The sequence below is a fragment of the Hyaena hyaena genome, unplaced genomic scaffold, assembly GCF_003009895.1.
Source record: "Hyaena hyaena isolate Hyena2069 unplaced genomic scaffold, ASM300989v1 scaffold_742, whole genome shotgun sequence".
NCBI classification, from domain to species: domain Eukaryota; kingdom Metazoa; phylum Chordata; class Mammalia; order Carnivora; family Hyaenidae; genus Hyaena; species Hyaena hyaena.
In genome coordinates, this window is record NW_024081370.1 from 568,455 (window position 1) to 576,114 (window position 7,660).

The window sequence follows — 7,660 nt, forward strand, 5'->3', positions numbered from 1 at the left end:
GGGAAATCTGGGTTTCTTTTTATTCCACTTCATTCAGTTTATTCTACTTTAATTGACCCTCTTGACTTTCAAGGTTTGTGGCATCTTCGAACTGTCACTGAAAGAAATGATGGAAGAAACCACTGGAAGAAATACCAGATGACAAAATTGTAAAGTCAAAACACCTTTGAAATTGGATTTTTTTTGTTGGACGTTTTTATAAATAAATAAATAGATAAATGATAGATAAATAAATATATATATAAATAAATAAATAAGTCATGCACAGTAGTAGTAGCAAAGAATAGAAGACAACAGAAAAATAAAAAGGAGCGTTAAGAGAGTGATTTAGAAAATGCATGTTGTCTTTCTTGCTCACACACTTATTAGTAAGCAAAAATTTCCTGAACATTTGAGAGAGAAAAGAATACCACACCACACTGTCATTTCATCTGGCCCAGTTACTCATATACTAATTCTCTAAGTATTTGAGTAGTTTCATGTGCCAAGCATGAAACTAGAGATACAAAATGTATAAGACATGTGCCTTGCTTTCTAAGACCTAACAACTTATACCCAGTAAGTCATCACTTCTATAGGGAGTTTAGACCAGTGTTCTATTGGGAAAACTTTTCAGTCCATTTTTGTTTCCCTGGCAAATAAAACATACCATGTCGTATTCTCCACAGATATATTGATCGTCCACTATTTGCCAAGCACTAAGTCAGGGATTAAGGAAACACTAATGTGTTAACAGGACTCTTTCCTTCATATGAGTTACCAAGTCTGCCTATTGAGGTTTTTGAACTCGCTCTTCTGTGAGGAGCCACATCTTTATTCAAAACTACTTTGACCATTACTGGGGTCTCAAGAATGTTATTCCTGGATCAGTTGACTTAAACTATACTATTATACCTTCTTATGAAGGAGAAAGTGTTCCTGATTAAAGTGTAATGTGTAATCACAGAACCATTAGTTTAAATCTCTCTTCTTGCAAAACTTTTTCAAGCTTCACTAAAAGTAACAAAATACGTTGCTGAGTTACATCTTTTTTCCAATAATCATGGGTCAGTGTGCACTGGAATAACAGATAATTAGCATGTTATGTTATTGAAATTTTACTGTACATCTGCTATTTATTTGTAACCAAACACTGTGCTGGGCACTCAGAATATGAAGAGAGCTAATTGGCACTCCCTGGTCTCAAGGAGTCTATTAGGAGAGATGAAGAAGTAAATGAAGTGCCTGGGTAATGAGTTCTCGTGAAAATGGAAAAATTTCTTTGGAAACTGTCATAACCATGCTATTTGTGACTCAGGTTTACCCACTAGTTGTGTTGGTAGTAGTATCAGTCCAATGTTTCCATATCTAGAAAAGTTCTTACCGTTTAAGCCACTTCCCCCTTGTAGCTGCAAAATACACACCTTTCCACCTGCTTATACAGATTTTCAACATAGTGAATTTTCTGTTCAAAACGGCCTTGGTTTGTAATAGACAAAAATGTACATGTCTCTGAAGCTACTTAAACTTAAAAAAATGCAATGCTGTTTCATTACAAGTCTGCTGTGCATTTTACTTCTGCTGTTCCCTGGCGTACAGTAATATTCACCTTGTTTTCTTTTAGAACACCCTTGACATGTCACATTATTGTTCCTTCCTGTATGTCAAGAGATGCCATTTCTCATTCTTCAGTGTCTTGTTTCTCTTGAGTAAGGACAACTAGATTCTTTGTGTCTTTCAAATTTATATGATTCTAACAATACGCATTTTGCTTTTGTCATTTTTGATTAGGTTTTTGCAAACAACAGGAGAAGCAGTTTGATGTTTTAGGCACATAGTAACACTCGGTTGCATGGGTTTGAGTTAAAATTGTGTTCTCTCTCCTTTCAGAATGGTGCTCCTTTTGGCAGTCACCAAGAATATGTGAAGAAAAGATGCTGGGCAGTCCTGTCACTGACCGGCTCTTTGAATGACTCGAAATGAAAAGTGACAGTTCACTCTCTTTACTGTCTGGAGTAGCTGGGTCACTAGTGATGCCAAGTCCCCCTTTGAGGAAATTGAAGTTCTTCTCAGGCATCATTCCTGCTCTTTTTCAGCATTGCTATAAAAAATGCTTATATGTTAAATTATATATATATACATATATAGAAAACATAAGTTATATATAACATAACATATATAACTTAACATATAATTTATTATATAATATATACATATGTACAAATAATTCCTAAGAAGCACAATCACTAGCAACCCCTAAAGAACAAGAAGAGCTTCTATGTATGCTCATTCATCAATGTCTATTTATCTGTGTTTCTCTCCATATATCAATATATGTATTTGCATCTTTTTCTCAAATGTTTTCAGTACTTTGACTTAATCAGATATTATTATAATATAAATATCATATAGAACGATAACAATCTCTAATTAAAAACTGAATATATTTCTCTGATATATACATACACATATATAAGAATTTAGTAGGTTTTGGTTTTAATCTAGAGACCTGCTGTGCAGCATTGTGCCTATAGTTAACAATATTGTATTGCACACTTAAAATCTGTTAAGAGGATGGATCTCGTGTGAAGTGTTCCTACCACAATAAAATAAAGAGCAAAAGGAAAAAGAAAATCATACATAAAAATCATGTAGTCATAAGGCCCCTGTGTGGCTCAGTTGGTTAAGCATCTGACTCTTAATTTTGGCTCAGGTCATGATCTTGTGGTTCGTGAGTTCAAACCACTTGTTGGGCTTCATGCTGGCAGTGAGGATCGTGCTTGGGAATCTCTCTCTCCCTTTCTCTCTGCCCCTTCCCTGCTCATTTACACATACTCTTCTCTCTCAAAATAAATAAATAAACATTTAAAAAACATGTAGTTAGGAATTATTGTAATGTAAACATTAGGGCAATGTATTTATTAGCCAGGATATTAAATTTTCACATTTCCAGCTTTTGTTTTGTGGGGTTCGTTATATCCCTATGTGACTTAAGGTCTGATTCCTGGACATTCTGTAGTACAGACTATTAGTCCATTTGTTCTCTTTGGTATCACAAGACTGACTCAAGTCCTGACTAGCCTGATTAAAAGGATGAAGTGACTTACAAGTATTGTCAATACAACATGTCTCACAGGAAAGCAATGTTGCTCCTGCTCAACGGAATTGTGCCTCTTCAGCTGTGACTCTTTTTTTGTCTCATAGGTCATTAGCCTCAGTTTACTGACTGCCCAGCCCACATCCATCACTTGCAGAGGCCATGACCGCCAATGCCTTTTACTACCGGCTCTGGTAATGAAGGTTGAGTTGGATTATTTTACAGATTCCTGCATTGGTCCTTGCTCCTCCATATGGCTCCTTACATTAATCTGCCTTGAATTTCTGGGCCATGAATTTTGGCTAGTATCATACTGTGTCTGCAAGCCGAGCTCTGACTGGTCATCTTCAGTCCAGTATCCTCTTCATCCACATTTGCTAAACCATCTTCAAAGTCATTGTGATGACCTGCAAACCCAGTTTCTCCCTTCCTCCTGTTACTTTCTCCTCTCCTACTTCTCCACGCACAGCCTCTACTGGAAAAACCTAGTCCACTTCCCTTGTTAGGGTTGAGACCAGGTGCTGAAGATCTGATATTTTAAAATTATTATTCTGAAGATTATTTCTTAGAACTTTCATTGTCTTCAGAGCAGAAGTTACATACTGTGATTATAGACAGGAAAGTCTTTAGGAAACATCTTTTAAAAAATAAAGTACCATTTTAGTGACTATATTTCATTTAGGCTGTATTTATATTTTGGACTTTATCTGAACATTCTAGAGTAGGGATAGCTTCTAGATTGGGGTTGGACTTACAGTCTAGATATTAGCTGTATGTCCATTGGATTCTCATTCTAGTGTTGATTTCTTTTCTGGTTTCAGGGGGCATTGGAGTTCATATAACAGCAATTAGGTAAATATGGGTCAGAAGTAAAGGCTGGGAAAAGTGAAATAGAATAGCATTAATTGAAAAAGCAAGACTTGTTACTAATATTCAAAAAAACACATCTTCCAAACCAGATCAACATGTACATTTTTCCCCCTTTTGCTCATATAATGTGAGATTTTTTGGCTAAACCACCAAAAGCAATAATTTTGTTTCCTTTTAAATTTGATCTTCCTTGGGGTGCCTGAGTGGCTCAGTTGGTTAAGCATCCGACTCTTGATTTCCTCTCAGGTCATGATCTCATGGGTTTGTGAGATCTAGTCCCATGTCTGTCTGACAGCATAGAGCCTGCTTGGGTTTCTCTCTCTGTCTCTCTCTCTCTCTTTCTCAGGCCCTCCCCTGCACGTGCTTCTCTCTCTCAGAATAAATAAACTTAAAAAAATTTTGACCTTCCTCTTTATCATCCAAAATAACGATTTTATCCACCATGACTCATTTCTTTTCTTTGTCTTCCTCCCTCCCTCACTTCCTTCCTTCCTTCCTTCCTTTTCTCTTTCTTCCTTCTCCCTTTTTCACCCAACTTTATTGAAGTTTAATTTAAATACAACAAAATTCACTCATTCTAAGACACAGCTTGTTGAGTTTTGGCAATTGTAAACAGTAAACAGTGTTTACAAATGCAGTAACAGTCACATAGCTGTAATTGTAAACTGTAAACAGTCATGTAGCTACCACTACAATCAACATATAGAACATTTTTATTACCACAAAAAAAGGATTCCTTTGTTTTGTTTAGTTTGGTTTTGTCACACAATCCCCTTTCCCAACCCCTGGACTTAAGCAGCCACTTATCTGCTTTCTATTACTATAATTTTGTCTTTTATAGAGTTCATCTACATGTTATCATACATTACAGGTTTTTGTTTCTGGCTTATCATAGTACTTTAAGTATTGACCTACTTTGTTGCACATATTGATAGTATATTCCTTTCTAGGGCTAAGTTTTCATAGGATAGATACACCACAATTTGTTTATTGACTAATTGATATAAATTTGGTTATTTTAAGTTTTGGCTGTTTTAAACAAAGCCCTCATGAATATTTGCATATAAGTGGAGACTGCTTAAGAATATCTCTCCCTCTGTTCCTCCCCTGCTTGTGCACAGGCATGCACCCACGCTGTCTCTCTCACACTCTCTCAAAAATAAATTAATTAATAAAAATACAGAAATACATAACAGAAAACCCCCCACAATTATATTTGTAGCAGAACATTTTCTAACTTTCTAGAATGGAACGTTACCTTAAATTCCATTAGACACGTTTTTCGAATAACATTATTTGTGCACAATGTGATAAACAGGACTTACAATAACAAAAAAGTCTTTAGTGAAAAAATGTTTTAAGTGTGTACTTTATTTTAAAAAACTATTGCAAACATAGTTTGAATGTTTCAGTTAAAATGGTTATAAATCTATTGGCTTTTATTATTTAGGAAAATGTAAGGTCTATAAAACAAACAAGATTGAATGTTCAATACCTAAATAAATGTTTTTATTGAGTTAAAAATCAGAACATGACCTATATAATTCATCATTATTATTATCTATATTACTCAATGGGAAATATATTTTGTATTGTATAACGAATATTGCTAGCTTTTCCTGTAATTCTTTTAAATCTTTTGTTGCATCTCTCAATTGATTCAAGAAAGAAAAGATAGCATTTTTTAAACTTATTATACAACCTATTACCTGAATTTTTTTTACTCTTTAGTGTTGGTTCCTTAATTTAGGTTTTTGAGAGCTTAACTATGTTAGGCTCAGTGGAAGTTGCACAGGTGGCAGTAAAAAAGTAGTGTCTTCAAATAATTTATATGTGGTAAAATAATGTCAACATTCTCTACACATTAATAATCAAGTTTATTTCAGTTTCATTTTGTGTTTGCATTTTTTTTTACATTTTTTAAAACGTTTATTTATTTTTGATACAGAGAGAGACGGAGCGTGAGCAGAGGAGGGGCAGAGAGAGAGAGAGAGACGGAGACACAGAATCTGAAGCAGGCTCCAGGCTCTGAGCTGTCAGCACAGAACCAGATGCGGGACTCGAACTCACTGACTGCAAGATCGTGACCTGAGCCACCCAGGCGCCCCTGTTTTTGCATTTTTAATGCTTATAAAAACTCTATTTTTGAAAAACGTAATTTTATCCATTTTTAATTTTATTATTACTTTTAAATTTTATTTATTTTTTAAAAAATTTATATCCAAGTTAGCATTTAGTGCAACAATGACTTTAGGAGTAGATTCCTTAATGCCCTTTATCCAATTACTCCATACCCCCTCCCACAACCCCTCCAGTAATCCTATGTTTGTTCTCCATATTTAAGGGTCTCTTATGTTTTTGTCTCCCTCCTTGTTTTTATATCATTTTTGTTTCCCTTCCCTTATGTTCATCTGTTTTGTATCTTAAAGTCCTCATATGAGTGAAGTCATATGATATTTGTCTTTCTCTGACTGACTAATTTCACTAAGCATAATACCCTCCAGTTACATCCACATAGTAGCAAACGGTAAGATTTCATTATGTTGATTGCCGAGTAATACTCCATTGAATATATATATACCACTTCTTCTTTATCCATTTGTCCATCGATAGATATTTGGGCTTTTTCCATACTTTGGCTATTGTTGATAGTGCTGCTAAAAATATTGGAGTGTATGTGTCCCTTCAAAACAGCATACTCTATCCCTTGGATAAATACCTGCTGGTGCAATTGCTAGGTCATAGGGTAGTTCTATTTTTAATTTTTTGAGGAATCTCCATACTGTTTTCCAGAGTGGCTACACCAGTTTGCATTCCCACCAGCAGTGCAAAACAGATCTTCTTTCTCTGCATCCTAGCCAACATCTGTCGTAGACTGAATTGTTAATGTTAGCCATTCTGACAGGTATGAGGTGATATCTCAGTGTGGTTTTGATTTGTATTTCTCTATGATGAGTGATGTTGAACATTGTTTTATGTCTCTGTTGGTCACCTGGATGTTTTCTTTGGAGGAATGTCTCTTCATGTCTTTAGCCCATTTCTTCACTGGATTATTTGTTTTTTGGGTGTTGAATTTGATAAGTTCTTTATAGATATTGGATACTAACCCTTTATCTGATATGTCATTTGCAAATATCTTCTCCCATTCCGTCATTTGCCTTTCAGTTTTGCTGACTGTTTCCTTCTCTGTGCAGAAATTTTTATTTTGATGAGGTCCCAATCATTAATTTTTGCTTTTGTTTTCCTTGTCTCTGGAGACGTATTGAGTAAGAAGTTGTTGTGGCCGAGGTCAAAGAAGTTCTTGCCTGCTATCTCCTCCAGGATTTTGATGGCTTCTTGCCTTACATTTAGATCTATCATCCAGTTTGAGTTTATCTTTGTGTATGGTATAAAGAAATGGTCTAGGTTCATTTTTCTGCATGTTGCTGTCTAGTTTTCTCAACACCACTTGCTGAAGAGACTGTATTTATTCCATTGAATATTTGTTCCTGCTTTGTCAAAGATGAGTGGTCATACGTCTATGGGTCCATTTCTGAGTTCTCTATTCTGTTCCATTGCTCTGAGTGTCTGTTCTTGTGCCAGTAACATACTGTCTTGATGATTACAGCTTTGTAATACAGCTTGAAGTCTGGGATTGTGATGCCTCCTGCTTTGGTTTTCTTTTTTAAGATTGCTTTGGGTATTCGGGTTTTTTTTCCTGGTTCCATACAAATT